At 36.4% G+C, this 18,407-nt stretch overlaps 1 protein-coding gene and 1 pseudogene across 1 annotated transcript in view; both read right to left on the bottom strand.

Moving 5' to 3' along the window:
* Nlgn1 (neuroligin 1) overlaps window positions 1-18,407 on the bottom strand; it is an 884,178-nt gene that overhangs the window by 828,726 nt on the left and 37,045 nt on the right. The window lies entirely within an intron of this gene.
* Window positions 7,886-8,437, bottom strand: LOC127223210 (fibrinogen-like protein 1; annotated as a pseudogene).

Here is an 18,407-nt window from a genome sequence, read left to right as displayed (position 1 = left end):
AGCCCATTCCACATGGAGGGATACTCTCAGCCTAGACACATAGGGAAGGGCCTAAGCCCTGCCCCAAATGATATAGCAGACTTTGAAGACTCCACAAGGAAAGCCTGACCCTCCCTGGAGAGCAGAAAGAGGATAGGATGGGGTTTGGTGGGCATGATAGGGGAGGATGGGAGGGTGAGGGAATTGGGATTAACATGTAAAACAATCTTGTTTCAAATTTAAATAAAGAAAGGAAAAGGAAGGATTATTTTTTCTTATTTTTTTCAGGGAAAAGAGTGGGGTAAAAACTAAATAGAGAATTCTCAATAGAGGAATCTAAAATGGCTGGAAGACACATAATAAATTGTTCAACATCCTTAGTCATCAGGGAAATGCAAATCAAAACTACTCTAAGATACCATCTTACAACTATGGTCAGAATGGCTAAAATCTATGTACACATAGGAGACCATCCAGGAAGACCAGCTCTCCAGAGTCTGCCAACATGTCATGCCTCTGCCCAAGATGAAGCCTGCATTCCAATGCCCTGCTCAAAGCCTCCTGAGGAATGGGGAATGCCTGCAGAGGGGCTATCTTTGAGAACTGGCCTTTCCAGAGTTAGCCAGCATACTGGTTCTGCCTCCACCTATGGTAGGAGATAAACTTGGACCTGTTTCTGTCCTGCCTTCCAAGGTCCAGCTCAGGGCCTCCTGAGGCTGGGGCCTACAGATGCATGGTGGAAACCATCCAGGTGAACCACCCTGTCCAGAGTCTTCCATCTTCCTGGTTCTGTTCCACTCAGGAAAGGAGGCAATCTTCCTATGTTCTCCTCACAGCCTCCTGAGGACTAGGGACTGTGCACAGAGTAACCCATCCCAGCTGACCTGCCTGTCCAGAGTCCTCCAGTGCTCTAGTCCAATGTTCATCCACTAGAAGAGGAGAGCCATCTGAGTATTGGACCTGCTTGCACCCACCAGAAAAGAGACTTGGTCCAGTACTCAGCAGGAGAGAGAGAGACCACACCGGTATGCACTAGAAGAAGGGATGGGTAGACAGCAGTATAAGAACACAGTCAACAACAGAAAGGTCAATAAGCCCCCAGAATCTAGGAACTCCGTATCAACAAGAATTGAACAGCCCAACCAAGATGAAACAGAAAAGAATGATCCTAAAAAAACTTCATGAAGATGATAGAGACCCTAAAAGAGGAAATAAAAAAATCTTTAGGAAAATGGGAGAAAAAAACAACAAACAAAATTCAAGAAATCAACAAATCTCTTAAGGAAAGCCAAGATAAAACAAGGAAATAATTAAAAAAAAAAGTCCATGACCTGAAAGCTGAAATAAATACAATAAAGAAAACACAAACTGAGGGAATGCTAGAAATAGAAAAGCTGGGTTAATTATCAGGAACTAATTATCAGGAACTACAGATACAAGCATAACCAACAGAATACAAGAGATAGGAGAAAGAATCTCAGGCATTGAAGATACACTAAGAGAAATAGATTTATCTACCAAAGAAAATTTTAAGTCCAACAAATCCCTAACACAAAAATATCCAGGAAATATGAGAACCAGGAAAAGGCCAAACATAAGACCAATAGGTATAGAAGAAGGTGAAGAAATCCAACTCAAAGGTGCAGAAAACACATTCAACAATCATAGAAGAAATCTTTCCCAACCTAAAGAAAGACATGCCAATGAAAGTACAAGAAGCTTACAGAACACCAAATAGAGTGGACCACAAAAAATATCCCCTTTCCACATAATAATCAAAACACCAAACATACAGAATAAATAAACACTATTAAGAACAGCAAAGGAAAAATGCTAAGTAACATATAAAAACAAACCCATTAGAATTACAACTTATTTTTCCATGAAATCTCTGAACATCCTGGAAAAACATGCTACAAACACTAAGAGACCACATATGCCAGCCCAGTCTACTATACTCAGCTAAGCTTTAAATCACTACAGATGTAGAACAAAGACATTCCATAACAAAACCAGATTTAAACAATACTCATTAACTAGTACAGCCCTACAGAATGTTCTGGAAGGAAAACTCCAAGCCAAGGAAGTCAACTACATGAGCAAATCATAGGAAATAGATAATCCCACTTTACAACAGCCAAAAGAAAAATGGAAGGATGTCCACACATAATACCACCAACAACAACAAATTCAAAACAAACAAGAATTAACAATCAATAGTCATTAATATCCCTCAATATTAATGGTATTAACATGCCTATAAAATGGTACAGGCTAACAGAATGGATATGAAGACAGAATCCATCTTTCTGCTACATACAAGAAACACACCTCATCTTCAAAGACAGATATTACCTCAGAGTTAAGGGTGGGGAAAAGATTTTCCAAATCAAATGGAACCAAAAAACAAGTGGATGTAGCAATCCTAATATCCAACAAGTTAGACTTTAAATTAAAATCAATCAAAAGAGATGAAGAATGTTATTTCTTATTCATCACAGGAGAAATCCATCAATGTGAAGACTCAATTCTGAACATCTTAGCCCCAAATACACAGGTACACAGATTCCCATGTTCATAGAATAAGCATTACTAAAACTTAAATAGCACATAAAACTTCACCCACTTATAGTGGGAGCTTTCAACACCCCACTCTCAATACTAGACAGGTACACCAGACAGAAACTTAAAAAAGAAACAAACTAACAAAAGTTATGACCCAGTTGGGTTTAACAGACTTTTATAGAACATTCTATCCAAACACAAAAGGATATACCTTCTTCTCAGCGCCACATAGAACCTTCTCTAAAATCAACCACATACTCTTCAATATAGTAAACTTCAATATACCAAAAAAAAAAAAAAATTGGAATAACCCCCCATAGCTTACCAGGCCACCATGCTATAAAGTAAGAATTTAACAACAACACAAATTGAAGAAAACCTACAAACTCATGGAAATTGAACAATGTGTGATTGCACCATTCCTGAGTCAAGGAAGAAATAAACAAAGAAATTAAAAACTTTAAAGAATTCAATGAGAATGAAGACAAAACATACTCAAACTTATGAGACACTTTGAAAGCAGTACTAAGCCCATGTGAAAAAACTGGAGAATAGTCACATTAGAGAATTAATAGCACAACTGAAAGCTCTGGAACAAAAGGAAGCATTCTCACCCCTGAGGAGTAGACACCAAGAAACAATCAAATTGAGGACTGAAACCAAAAAATAGAAACTAGGAAACAATACAAAGAGTCAATAAAGGAGCTGAGAAAGAAATCAAAGAAACATAAACTTTTACAATAGCCACAAAAAAGCATAAACTATCTTGGGATAATACTTAACAAAAAAGTGAAAGACTTATATAATAAGGACTATAAATTCTTTAAAGAAAGAAATTAAAGAAGATACAAGAAAATGTAAAGATCTCCCATGCTCTTGGATAGGTCAGATCAACATAGTAAAAATGGCAATCTTGCCAAAAGCAATCTAAATTCAATGCAATGCCATCAAAATCCCAGCACAATTCTTCACTGACCTTGAAAGAATAATACTCAACCCTGTACAATTAAGGAACTTGCTGGGGCATCACCATCCCTGACTTCAAACTCTATTATAGAGCTATAGTCCTGAAAATTACTAAGTACTATCACAAAAAATAGACAGGAAGACTAATGGAATAGAATTGAAAACACTTATATTAACCCACATACCTATGAACACCTGAATTTTGACAAAGAAGCTAAAATTATACAATGGAAAAAAGAAAGCATCTTCAACAAATGTTGCTGGCATAACTGGATGTTAACTTGTAAATGACCTTCCCAGATATTGAGTCAATACCTTGTATGCCAAACTACAGCTTTCATCCAGTAGATGATGGAAACAGAAGCAGATACCCACAGCTAAATACTGAGCCCAACTCTTGGAATCCAGTTGCAGACAGGGAGGAGTGATGAACAAAGTGGTCAAGATTAGGCAGGAGAAATTGTTGACCTGAACAAGAAAGAGCTCATTGACTCAAGTTTAATAGCCTGGAAACCAGTATAGGACTGACCCAGATTCCCTGAATGTGGTATAAGTTGGGAGGCCTGGCCAGCATGTGGGGCCTCTGGTAGTGGATCAATATTTATCTCTAGTATATGAATGAACTTTAGGAGCTCATTCCACCTAGAGGGATAGTCCCTCAGCCTAGACACACAGGGAGGACCTGGGCCCTGCAACAAATAATATGACAGACTTTGAAGACTCCCCATGGAAGGTCTCACCTTCCCTGGGGAGCAGAAAGGGGATGGGATGGAGGCTTGTGGGGGAATACAGGGGAGAATAGGAGTCTTTGGGAACTAGGATTGATATGTATTAAAAGCTTGTTTCTAATTTAAATGTGTGTGTGTCTAAAATAAAAATCACCAACCACAGTTTATGCTTGAGAGGATGTTGAGAAAGGGGAACACTCCTCTATTGCTGGTAGAAGTGCAAACTTATACAGCTACTTTGGAAATAAGTATGATGGTTTCTCAGGAAAGTGGGAATCAGTCTACCTCAAGGTCCAGCAATTCCAAACTTAGGCATATATCCAAAAGATGCACTTTCATTCCACAAAGACACCTGTTCATAGCTAAAACCATATTTATGGTTTCTTTTTTAAAGATTCCCTTAGTCTGTGAACTCCTGTGCTTTTGTGTAATGATGGGAGGGTTTCCACTCTGGCTGGAAATTTACATAGCACTAGAGGATGAGTCAGTTGTCCTGCAATGCTACTTGTTCTGTTTTTTAAGAAGAAAGTGAAATGAATTATTCATTTGTTGATTTTTTTTCTTTTCCCCTCAGCTCTCGTCTTCAGCATTGGTTCAGTGTACAAAAACCAGCAGCTTCTGGAGTGCCTCATTGCCTTTCTCAGTTACAAAATCAGCACCCCGGGAGCATGGACTTAGCTGGTCAAATGAACACAGCTTAATTATACACTAATAACTTTGAAAATCCCCACTCTCTGTTAAGAAATGACTAAACACATTATCCGGAAATGGAATGATGAAATATTTCTACATCACGATAAGCATCTACAGGTGGATTAGCAAGGATTTAGGTTTAGAAAGCTTACTTTAAGTGAAGTTGAATTGTGTTTATTCTTTGAATTGTTATTTGAAATGCAATGGTTTTTCAAACCAATATTATTTCACTGTCGTACAGTGGGAAATCCAGAAAGGAAAGTGATTGTCATAAAATAAAAAGAACTATAGATAAGATATTCTAAAAAAAATGAACTTACAGCTAATCATTACCTTTAAAGGCTTCTATAGCTAGAGCTCACCATAACTTTTCAATAATCATTTTTATTAATTATCTCTTTGCTTAGAGTATTGTAATAAATATCATGAGAGATGGTTTGAATTTATGAAACATGGTTGTACATATTAGGAAACACTGGTTTTGATATTTAGTAATGTGTGACTCCATTAGTCAGCTTCTGAGAAACTTAAGAGATTCTTATATTTCTTCATAAATATCAGATCCCTTTTCTGTTTATCTAACATAATAAAGATAATGTACATACCATGCTTATCTACAGTGTATTCTTATTAAATGGAACATATGGTAATTATTTATGAAATTAAACAATGAGCATACAGATAGAAACAATGTGCCCCGTCCATGACATTGTTTAATTCATTTGATCATAATTATTTGTTTTCTCCACTTAGGTTTCAGAAATTATGGAGGACTCTAAATTTTTCCTATATTTAAATATAGTTAGGTATACTTATCCATAGTAAAAATTAACTTTTAATATAATACTATTTTATATTAATTAATCCTTATATAACAATGAAAATCTTGGACATAATAATATAAATTTTGATTATATAAAATAATTATATTTTCAAGAACAAATGGTTTCCTCAAAAGAGATGTGTTATTTTATGCATTTACAAGTGTTTTTTAATGCTAAAATCAATATGAGACAGTTATATTCTCATTTCTGCTTCTGCTTTCAATCCATTACAATATATTCTTTTGCTCAAGGTATTTGAAGAAAACCTATCCACACAGAGATACATAGCCAAAAGCACATTATCAAGGGTTCTACAGGATCGTCAAACCATACTTTGAAACCACCGGCATTATGTTAGCAAAGACACCTTGGAATAAGTCATGTTGAGATTTAATAAAGATGGTGATGACAATGAATATTATTTATCAGATAATCTTTAACCATATCTTTTCAGTACTAGTAAATTAATGTTTGAGCAAGTTTAGATTGTGGAACTTAATATACCAAATGAAGAACATGACAAAGTTGTTATGTGTACAAAGAAAAGTTTTAATCAAAGCAAACTATAGACTTTAAAGGTAAGAAGTACCTGGCTTATTAAATATTATGAAAAAATCATAAGTATATTTTGATTTATATTTTGTATTAATTTGTCTTCAACTTGTTTAGAATAAATGATGGTCTTGAAAAGCTGTTTATTTTAGTGAACATTGAGGGTTAATTATTGCATATAGTTAGAGACTCTGATACCTGAATGTGGAAGGAAGGTGGGTTGCTGAAAAAAAGGTTCAAAATTAACATATAGAAAAAGCCAATTGGCAAAGAAACACAGGAAATCTTTTCCACTTTGGCTACATATAACAAACAGAGGGTAAGCAAGAAAAGTCTAGTGATTTCAAGTAGGGGTGGGAGTGAGATGGTAGTGGGTGGTCATGGATTCTACACAAATGACCTATAAAGAATCATAACTCTCAATGCAGATGGCAGTTGAACCTTGAAGCTGCCCCAGCTTTTTGGATCACATCCATTTTGGGAAATGTCATACCTCTCGTCTTTTAGGTCTAGATAGTAAACAGATTATCATATATGAGTACTGTATTCACATCATGTCAACTTGTACCCTCCCAACTCCACCTATAATCCCCTCTCTCAACTTCATGACCTTGGCTTCTATAAGTACTATTACAAATATATGTGTAGGTTCTCATGCACATGTATAGTATATGCATTGCATTTTTCTTTATAACGGAGCATAATTCCATTGTGTGTGTGTGTGTGTGTGTAATATATATATATATATATGTATGTATGTATGTATGTATGTATGTCACTTTCATTATCCATTTGTCATTTGAAGGATATCTGGGTTGTTTCCATTTCCTGGATATTGTGACTAGAGTAGCAATGACCATGACTGAGCAAGTATCTCTGTAGTAGGATATCAAGTCCTTTGGGTATATGCCAAGAAGTGGCCTAGCTAAAAGCTTCTGTATAGCAAAGGAAGAAATCAATCCATTAAAAAAGAAGCCCAAAGAGGAAGAGAGAATCTTTGCCAGAAATATATTTGATAGAGAATTAATAGCCAGAATACACAGTTTCTGATACCAATTATTTGCCCCATGACATAAAACCCTGGAAATCACAATGGTGCCTTTTGCGTCTTCACGTGATTTTAACATGAAGCCACAGGACACTTAATTCCATCCTAGTACTCTTAACAGCAATCTTTAGCACACAATTTTGGAACAATCCAAACTTCCACAGAAAAATATAAGTATTCCATAAAGATGAAGAAAAGGTACACAGCCTGCCTGTCATACAAAACATAGTTCAACATGACCAGACTAAAAATAATCCTTACTGAAGTTTTAAAAGGGTAAAAACAGAAGGCTGGATGAGAGAAGAATATAAAGACTTTGAATCCTTAACAAAACAGCTTAGAACAAGATGTCTGAGTAGAAATCTCAAAAGAAAACAAATGTACTTTCTTGAATTTGAATAAATCTAAAATGGGAGGGAGGGAGAACTGGGATCAATATATGAAATAAGAAAAAAATGATAATAATTAAAAAATGATCCTTCCTTTTTTTTGCTAACACCCTGCATATATTTATTCAGGATTGTATCTTTTTATGAATTGCAAAAAGAAGAGAACAATGGGAACAATGAAATGGTATTTGGAATAAAATCATTTGGCCCATTTAACCACAGATTTCGAGGAATACCCCCAGCCATGCCAGGTGTACCAGACAACCCCATTATCTGTTTCTGCTGTATAGGGACTCTGATAGTACACAGCATTCTGCTTTACAGAGTGACACATGCTAAACTGCCAGCCACATTGCTCCTCTTTGGCACAGTTCCCTTGTAGTTGTCATTATCTCTATCCCATGTGCTGAACTTCATTCTTTGGTGACTAGCCCACCACTGTGCTTCGAGGTGAAAAGTCTCTGAAAGGGAGTCCCCAGCTGTTCCAGAATATTCTCTAATGTTCAGTTCATAAAAAGAATTTTTATGACCAACTTTAAAATGTTTGTATCATGCAAAGCAACTATTTTTCTCAAAATCTGTCAGGTCAAAATTGAAAGTAAAGTCTCCTTGCATAGTCATTAGGTTAAGGATTTTGTTACCCAGCCAATGTTCACCATTGCTTTGGGCAAAGCAATGTATGTATATGGACATGTATGGGAAGGCCAGAGGACAACTTACAATATTCATCACACAAATCACATTATTTTAAGTAACTTAATATTATGAGGTATTATTGTTGTTGTTCTTTTTGTTTTCAAACAGAATCTTCCATTGGTTTGGAACTTCCCAAGTAAGCTATACTAGCTGACCAATAAACCACAGTGCTCTGCCTAACTCTGCCTATCCAGAGCTAGGGTTACCAGCACAGGCAAACATGCTTGGCCTTTTATGAGTGGTTTCTGAGGATCAAAATCATGACTTGAAGTTGGCAATGCAAACATTTCACATACAGAATTATCTTTCCATCTTTGAACAACCTTCTTACTAGAAAATATAAACCATTGTTTCAACTTACACTTGGCTGGGCATTCGTAATTTACTCATTAAACAAAACACACTTCAAGGAAATGAGTTAATAAGTGTATCTAAGATAAAATGCACAACACAGCAAAAACCTTCAAAACTGAGTGTGGTGGTTTGAATGAGAAAAGTATCAGTTGCCTAGGGGTTTGAGGAGAATGCAGTTGCTGAAGAAGTTTTTCACTGGGGGTGGGTTTTTCAGAATTTATAATCCCAGGTCCCTTCCAGTTTGCTCTACCTGTTCCACCTTTGTGGCTGAAGATGTGATTCTTCATCTTCCTGCTCCTGCCACCCTGCATGGCTAGCATGAACAGTTACCTCTGCAACTGACAAAAAGCCACAAAGAAATCTTTCTATAAGTTGCCCTGGTCATGATGTTTTGTCACACAATGGAAGTAACTAACAAAAAGAGGGACACATAATAAAGGTTTGGTAAACTTCCTAGACTGAGAGTCTCTGTAGATATTTCAGATGTTGTTTGCTTTGGTCTAGAATTTTAAATGTGTGTGTGCATGTGTGTGTGCACGTGCGCATGTGTGTGTGTTCATGCATGCGCATAGATACTTGCATACAAGAATGTAAGTGCATGCAGAATTCCAGGTGTCCAGGTCTCCTGAAGCTAGAGTTATATACAATTTTGGGACACTTGATATCATCTCTGGTAAGTGAACTTGGGTCCTCTCCTAGAGCAGTGGCCACACTTAACCACTCACCTATATATCCTGTTTCATGCTACAGTTTTGAAAACAAAACAAAAATTAAACACATTAAAATAATGAATAGGAGGATCTAATCTGGAGAAACATGTAAATTATACATGGTAGAGGATGAATATATTTAAAGCAAGATTTAATAGATCATGTGACCATTCACATGGAGGTCAATGTATACTCACACTTTTCCCTTAAAACACTTTTGACACTCAGGATGTGGAGAAAGTGGAACACTCCTCCACTGCTGGTGGGAGTGCAAACTCATACAGCCATTTTGGAGATCAGTATGGCGGTTCCTCAGGAAAATGGGAATTAGTTTACCACAGGACCCGGCAATTCCCCTCTTAGGCATATACCCAATTGATCCACATCCATGCAACAAAGACATCTGTTCAACTATGTTCATAGCAGCACTATTTGTAATAGAAAGAACCTGGAAGCAACCTAGATGCCCCTCAATTGAAGAATGGTTAATGAAGATGTGGCACATCTACACAATGGAATACTACTCTGCAGAAAAAAATAATGGTATCTTGAAATTCACAGGCAAGTGGATGGCACTTGAAGAAACCATCCTGAATGAGGTAACCCAGTCACAAAAAGAGGAACACAGTATGTACTCACTCATATATGGATTTTAGACCTAGAGCAAAGGATCACCAGCCTATAATTCACACCACCAGATGAACTAGGATACATGGTGTATTCTAAGAGATTCATATAAAGTCCCTCACAGAACTGGGAAGGGACAAGTCCCCCAGAGCTCAGGGGAAGTGGGGGGGGGCAGAGAATGGAGATAGAAGTAGGAGAAAATGAGGGGGAGGAAAGGAAAACATGTGCGACCAGGAAGATTGAGCCTGGTTAGGAATAGAAGACAGGAACGAGAGAGAGAGAGAGAGAGAGAGAGAGAGAGAGAGAGAGAGAGAGAGAGAGAGAGAGAGAACATAAAAGAGGGAGCCAATATTGGTTTGAAGATAAAATTGAACACAAAGAAAGGTCTAGAGAACTACAAGACTACTACCAGCTAACAATGTGAGCTTCCGTGGAAAGGCTACCTTAAATGCCCTTCCCGGAGAGTGAGATCAACAACTAACTTATCCATGGAGCCCTCAACTTATGCCTGTTGGAAACAGGAGCAAATACATAAACACTGAGTCAAAGTAGAACCCAGATGCATATGTAGAGGGCAAGACCAGGCAGCAGAAACACATAGAAACAGCTTACCTGAACAAGGAGGAGCTAATGGGGCCACCAGACTGATAGCTGGGAAGCCAGCATGGGACTGACTCAGGCCCCCCTGAATATGGGTCTCAGCCAGAAGGACTGAGCAGTCTAAGGAACCTCAGACAGTGGATCCAGGATGTATCCCTGGTACAAAAAAGGACTTTGCGAACACATCCCCCATGGAGGGATAACTGCCTTAATCTAGAGAAAGGAGAGAAGCCCTAGTCCCTACTTCACATGACCTGTCAGATCTACATGACCCCAACTGGATGGCATTCCCCTACATATGGAATTGGGATGGGGGGATGGGAGGGAAGGGTGGTTACAGTGGATGTGAGAGGGCAGAGAGGGTAAAGAGGAGGGAAGGAGGAAGGGAGGAAGGGAGGGAGTGAGGGAGGTTGGGAGGGAGAGGGAACTGGGATCGACATGTAAAATAATAAATTAAATTAAAAATAATGCTTTGACTCCAAAATTTAAGTTCAAGGAGAAGTTACTGGGGAAAAGGATTTCTATTTTTGCTTCCACAGAAAATGAAAAAATATGGATTCCTTCCAGACTAATGTGGTTTGATCAAGCCAGACCACCTGAAACAGAGTACCAGGTGATCCTACATTCAAAACAGCTGGACAAAGCAGCCTTACAGACTACAGCCAGGATTTCTGAGTCTTCGAATTCCCCATGACAGCGCCCTTTACCAGAGGGAAGTAGTTTGGAAAGAACGATGCCCAAATTCCCAAATATTGTCTTTAAATGTTTGTTTTCATTTAAATGGACTTGGTTATATAAAATAAATAAAAAATAGAAAAAAAAAACCACTTTTGACACTCATAATGAGAAAACTTTTCCTCCTTACATTTCAGTCACAATTTCTGCTGCTTTCTTAGCTTTTACTGCAATTCCCAACCTTTTGGAAGACTTGTCTTGTCAGAGTGGGAAGAGGAATTCCTCACCATTTCCAATTTTTCTATAGTATTTAAGCGATTTAAGCATTAAGCTTGATAGGTTAACTATTTAAGCTGTTAATGTTGACACAAATGTGTACTTTAGACTTAAATTCACACTTGAACTCCAACTTTCTCCTTAATAATTGTATTTAAATGTCTCACAAGCATCTCTGGACTGACATTTTTTTTTTAACTGGTACCTATTATCTCCTCTCTCCACTCACATAGACACACTTTTCTTCTACTTTCACAATTTCACCTGTGGTAAATGTGAACTTCTTTCATGTAGCAGTGTAAACTCCTAAGCCATACACTGGGATTACCCTTGAATATTCTAACCATTACCACTTTCAATTCATAGAACAGCTTCACTGCTTCTACTTGCCACATGTGCTCTACTTACTACTCCATAAGTCCACTTGAGCACACTAGCAATTTCTCTACAGAATACCATGAAAATTCCCTTACACATGCTCTTACTTACCTGCAATCTAGTTCAATATCTAGATAGTGCCCAGAGTAAGCTTTTATAAACTTACATTGGATTAAGTCTGTTTCTCATTTATAATATGCAAGGGCCTTTCTGATCCATGTACAAAAAAAAAACAAAGGAAAAAGTAAAGAAAATATATAATAAGGATCTAAGGATCTACATTAGCTGCATTAGCTGGCTCTGTTTATTGTTTAAGTTGATTCTTATTCATCAGATTTCTTATTCATTAAATATAAACCACTTTCTTCTTGTCCATGTTTGTGTAACTACATTGTTTATAAATACTACAACCTACCACCGCAGCAATTGTCAACCTGGGTCTTGACCACTTTTGGGGTTGAACCACCCTTTCACAAGATCAGCATATTAGATACCCTGTATAAATGATGTTTCATTATTCTTCATAATAATAGTAATTACAGTTGTAAATGGCAACAAAATATTTGTATGTTTGGTAGTCAGAACATTTGAGGAACTGTATTAAAGGCTTGCAGCATTAGGAAGGTTATATCTACAAAACTGGCACTATTGTATGCATCAACCTTGCTTCAGTCATTGATCATGTTGTTCACTCTTCCTAGTTAACTTATGAAATCTCAGAATACCTTGACCTTTTAGCTCATATATACGCTAAGAAAAAAGTGATGGTGGCCATGAGGAGCACATCCACTGCCTTCTGCCCTCCCTTGTTCATCTCTATCCTCACTAGCTTGAATTGTGTGCTGGGACAACACCACCCTCAACTCCCATTCCCTAAGGCTAGTTGAACATGACAGTAAGCAATCTTGGGAGATTAAGGAGTAAGAAGAGTACTCCTGGAGGAGAAACCCATCTCTCAGCAGCAGCTTCCAGGAAAAATCACTCTTTTAACAATGCTCAAATTTCTATATAACCACAGAACTTGTGAGGAGATCCAATAGCAAAATAATAGTCTTCAACATGAAATTTCTAAGACTCAGAGAAGGTGCTTTGTCAAACTCCATAGGACCCCAGGAAGCCCCATTCACAGAAACTCCTCTCCCCGAGTTTCAATTTACCACCTGTGTGCACATTGATCAATTATTCTGTCTGGCCAAACCTTGGGTATTGCTTTTAGAATTTGAAGCACAGATAGATGATAGATAGATAGATAGATAGATAGATAGATAGATAGATAGATAGATAGACCCCCCCTTGAAGAGATATTTCAAGCCTGGTCATTAAAATTTAATAAATAGAAGGAAACCATGGACATAGCTCAGTGGCTGAGGGTACCTGCTTCCAAGCCTGTTTGATTATTAGTTTGAAGGGCAGAACCAACCCCTGAAAAATAACCCCTGGCTTCCATACTTACACAGTGGTACACACATATATAAAATCGTATACAAAAATAAATGAATACATGAAAAGAATCATGTTATATTATAAATACATTATTCAAGTGCAATTATAATTAAGTCCCTGATAACCAGGAAGTATGATGCTTCTTCATCCAATATTTTAAAAACATTTTCTTGAGTATTCTATTTCTGAAGTAGATGACGGAGCACCAAATGAAGCATTTTAGACAATAACAAAGAGCTGTAAAATACAATCTACATGAAATATAGATAAATTAACAATTATAAAGTAATGTAATTTCACAATATAAATAAGTTAACTATGCAAAAGTTAACCTGTCGAAATAGGAAGAAGTATCTAGAATAAGGGCAGAATAAGTGTACACCAGAACTGCATGAAATTACCTCTGTGGATCATTTACTTTAAGCAGAAGTCTGAGTTTTATCTTCCATTTTATGGATATTAGTGTCGATCCACACTGATGAGCCCTACTGCTGGCTCTTCTGCTGTCAGCAGATAGGTAGCTGTATATCTCTATAAACTGATTTATCTAAGCACACAGAATAATAGCAAATATACGGTGTATACATACTAACCTTAAAAAGTTGTATATTAACCTATGCTAAAAGATGTTTAAAAAAGAATTTCATAAGTAAAAGCCTCAAATTTCTATTATTAGCACTGTATTCGTATTCTAGTAATATTACAAAGTCATAGTGGTTTCTTTTTTCTTTCTTTCTTTTTTTTTTTTTTTTTTTTTCGGGAAATGCTCTTGTTCAATGTGTGTGATACTTTAAAAACAACCTTTGGCAGATTTTTCCAATTTAAAATTATATATAGATACTGCTAAAATCAAATGAGCAAGATTATGAGGAAATTAAAGTGTTAATGTAGTCATAGATAGTTTATCATTCACCAAAGTATGTTCACTGGCTACTTAAATGTATCATTTGCAGAATTACAAGCTATCAATGAGTAAGTGTGAGCAGGAGGAAATTACCTATTTCAAGATTTCATTACCACAGGGCAATTTGATACCTTAGGATTTTTGCTGCATTACAAAACTCATAATGAAATGGTTAAAAGTCTATTTTCATATTGTTCTTTCTACTAGGAAATTACAATGAAATTAATTTCCAGAAACTCATTCCAGCTTAGTAGTAATCTCTACAGATCTTTAGACTTCTATGGTAACAAAATTCATAAGTTCCCAATAAATTAATATTACTAAATTTTGGGGTACAGAACTAAACAGAGAATTATTAATAGAGGAATCCAAAATGGCTGAAAGACACTTAAGAAAGTGGTCAACATCCTTAGCCATCAGGGAAATGTAAATCAAAACAACTCTGAGATACCATCTTGCTCTGGTTAGAATGGCTAAAGTCAAAAACACCAATGACAATCTATGCTGAAGAGAATGCGGCAAACAGAGAATACTCCTCCATTGCTGATATGAGTGCAAACTTTATCGGCCACTTTGGAAATCAGCATGGCAGTTTCTCAGGAAAATGGAAATCAGTCTACTTCAAGATACAGCAATTCCACTCTTGGGAATATACCCAAAGGATGCACATTCATACAACCGAGGACATATGTTCAACAATGTTCATAGCAGCATTTTTTGTAATAGCCACAACCTAGAAGCAGCTTAGATGCCTCTCAGCTGAAGAATGGATAAAGAAAATGTGGTACATGTACACAATAAAGTACTACTCAGTGGTAAAAAAAAAAAAATGGAATCCTGAAATTCACAGACAAATGGATGGAACTGAAAGAAACTATCCTGAGTGAGGTAACCCAGCCACAGAAAGACAGGCATGGTTTGTCCTCACTCATATATGGATATTAGACAAAGAACAAAGGATTACAGGTCTACAATCCACACTGCCATAGAAACTGGGAACAAGGAAGACACCAAGGGAGAAATCCATGGTCTCCCAGAAGAAAGGGAAAGGGATAAGAACTCCTGAGCAAATTGGCAGCATGGGGGAGAGGGGAGAGATATAGGAAATAGAGAAGAGGAGGAGGGAAGAGGAGAACACGAGAGATCAGGAAGACTGAATCAGGGGAGGAATAGAGGAAAGCAAGAAAAGAGATACCTTACAGAGGAAGCTGGTATAGGTTTAAAAAGAAATCTGGCTCTAGAGAGAAGTTTAGAGTTCCATAAAGATGACCCCAACTAAGAATCTAGGCAGTAGTAGATAGGCCTGCCTTTGATGCCCTTCCTCTATAATAAGATTGATGACTACCTTAATTGCCATCCTAGAGCCTTCACCCAGTAGCTGATGGAAGCAGAAGTAGACATCCACAGTTAAGCACTGAGCCATACTCCTGGAATCCAGTTATGGAGAGGGAAGAGGGGTGAGTAAAGGAGTCAAGACTGTGCTGGAGAAACCTACAGAATCAGCTGACCGGTGCTAGTGAAAGCACAGGGACCCCAGTCATAAAGCTGGGGAACCAACATTGGACTAAAACAAGCCTTCTGAATGTGAGTTCCACTTAGGAGGCCTGTGCAGTCCATGAGACCTCTAACAGTGTAACCAGCATTTATTCCTAATACACAAATGAACTTTGGAAGCCCATTCCCTATGGAAGGACATTATATCAGCACAGACACACAGAGGAGGGCCTTAAACCCTCCCCCAAATGACATGACAGACTTTGATAATACCCCATGGAAGGCCTCACTACCCTTGGGGAGAGGATGGAGGTGGGTTGGGGGGGTTTGGGAGGCATGTGAGGATGGGAAGGAGAGGAAAAGGGGAGATTAATATGTAAAACAAGATTGTTTCTAAATTTAAAAATACTTTAAAATTGAGGAATTAATATAAAAATCCAAATATAAAGGTAAATTAAAAGTTCTATGGGACCTCAAAGATGTAGTGCCTCTCGATAGGCGATTTGTAGCACCTTGGGGCCAATGGACTAATATTGTAAAACCACATGCTATTCACATCTTTCTGGTTAAAATATAATTTGAAATCAAGGAAAGAGGTTTCAAAAGAATTTGAAGGCAATGAAATACATAATGACATATTTATACAAAATAATACTGGTAGTACTTTTTAAAAATGAGAGTTAAGAAGAGCTTCAATTTAATACCAATGAAAAAATTCTACAATAATTTAAATTTTGTATTTCCATTTTAAGGTATTCATCCTAGATGTCACAATGACTCAGAAGCTCAAGGGGTCTGATGTCAAGCTAGACAACCTACATTCAATCCCAAGGGACTAACATGATGAAAGGAAAAAATAAATTCCAGCAAATTGTTCTTGGACCACAATACATAAGTCATACACTCTTGGTACCCAACACAAAAAAATATACATACACAAAATATAATAAAATAAATAATCAAGTGCTTATCCTAAAAATACTAGCAATGCAAATTTTATTAATGATTTTACATATATATATATATATATATATATATAGAGAGAGAGAGAGAGAGAGAGAGAATGATGTAGTATATTATGTGTATATACATGTATATGTATATATATGAATGCATGCAATAATAAATAATAATCAGGGAAAAGAGAATGTGAATGGGAAGGATATTTGGAAGAAGCATATGTGATCATTTTGAGAAAAAAAAAGAGAAGGGAAAATGTTATAATATCAAGAATAAAAAGATAAAGAGGCACTAGATGGCTTCCAAATACATTGATTTATTAATAAACTATTGCCTATGATGTTAAATTTAGTCAATAGTGGCATTTTCTAACACATACACCTTTTTACTCACATACACATATGTATGTGTATATGCATGTACATAAAATAAATATATTTTGTTTGACTAAGCCATACAATTATCTATAAGGCAAACATGTACATTTCAAATAATTTGTAAGCTCTCCTCACAGTAGGAGTTACTAATATTCTAAAGTTCAAGAATTTTATGTGATGTTGTTTTCCATAATACTGTCACAAAATCTGGAAATTTTTTGATTAATTATATTACTCAGGTAAATTTTAAAATAATTTATCTTAATCTGATCTTGAAAACAATATTTATGGTTGTTGTAAGTCTAATGTTAAAACTTAATTTCTGACAATTGCATGAGAATGGATATGAAACTGAAATTTAGGCCTTTAAATATAGCTATCACTGGGGTCATTTGTAGGCTAACAAAGTAAAGTTACAGAATTGAGTCTTCAGCAATCTCATTTTTTAAAAAATACCCCTTTTTGTGTGTTACACATTATTTTTAATTGAGCACAAGATAAATGTGACCTAATGTATTCAAAAAAGAATCCCAACCAAGTCAATGCTAAAAAATGAGAGAGAATTGATGAGTAAGTGCACAAGAACAATAGCACTCAAGGCAATTCCATAAATGTAATACTGCTCATACATATAAAATCTCTTCTTCATGGCATTAACATTGTTAATAATTAATAACTTTAAAATTAGGAATAATTTTGTGGTACAATCAGCATGAATCATTATCTGGTGAAGCTGAATAACAGCACTAAGTTCCTAAATAGTGATGGTATTTTTTCCAACCAACAAAGACACTTTCACATCTCCAAACCTAAAGTAATTGATATCTCCACATATTTTTGCATACTTTGAGTGCAAATGTCTTGATTTTGACATTAAAGAGGCTAATACACTTTTCAACTTTTTCTAATAAATGCTATATTGTACATTTCAGAATATTAAATTTACATTAATGAAGGATGGCTCTAGACATTTGTTATAGCCTAGTGGCATAACATATATAAAATATACTTCATACACATTTTTCAGACAAATGGATAGTGATTTTAAGATTGCAAAGTAAACCTTGGCTTTTCCATATATGTAAAACAAGTGTTTTCTCTCTGTGATCATTATCCAGGGACATGTACTTTCCTAACAAGAGGGTAAAGCATTCTCTCCATCTTAAATT

This window comes from Phodopus roborovskii, unplaced genomic scaffold (genome assembly GCF_943737965.1).
Source record: "Phodopus roborovskii unplaced genomic scaffold, PHOROB, whole genome shotgun sequence".
In the NCBI taxonomy this organism is placed as follows: Eukaryota; Metazoa; Chordata; class Mammalia; order Rodentia; family Cricetidae; genus Phodopus; species Phodopus roborovskii.
Note: the sequence above shows the minus strand (reverse complement) of the source record. Positions and strands in the feature narration are given on the sequence as shown.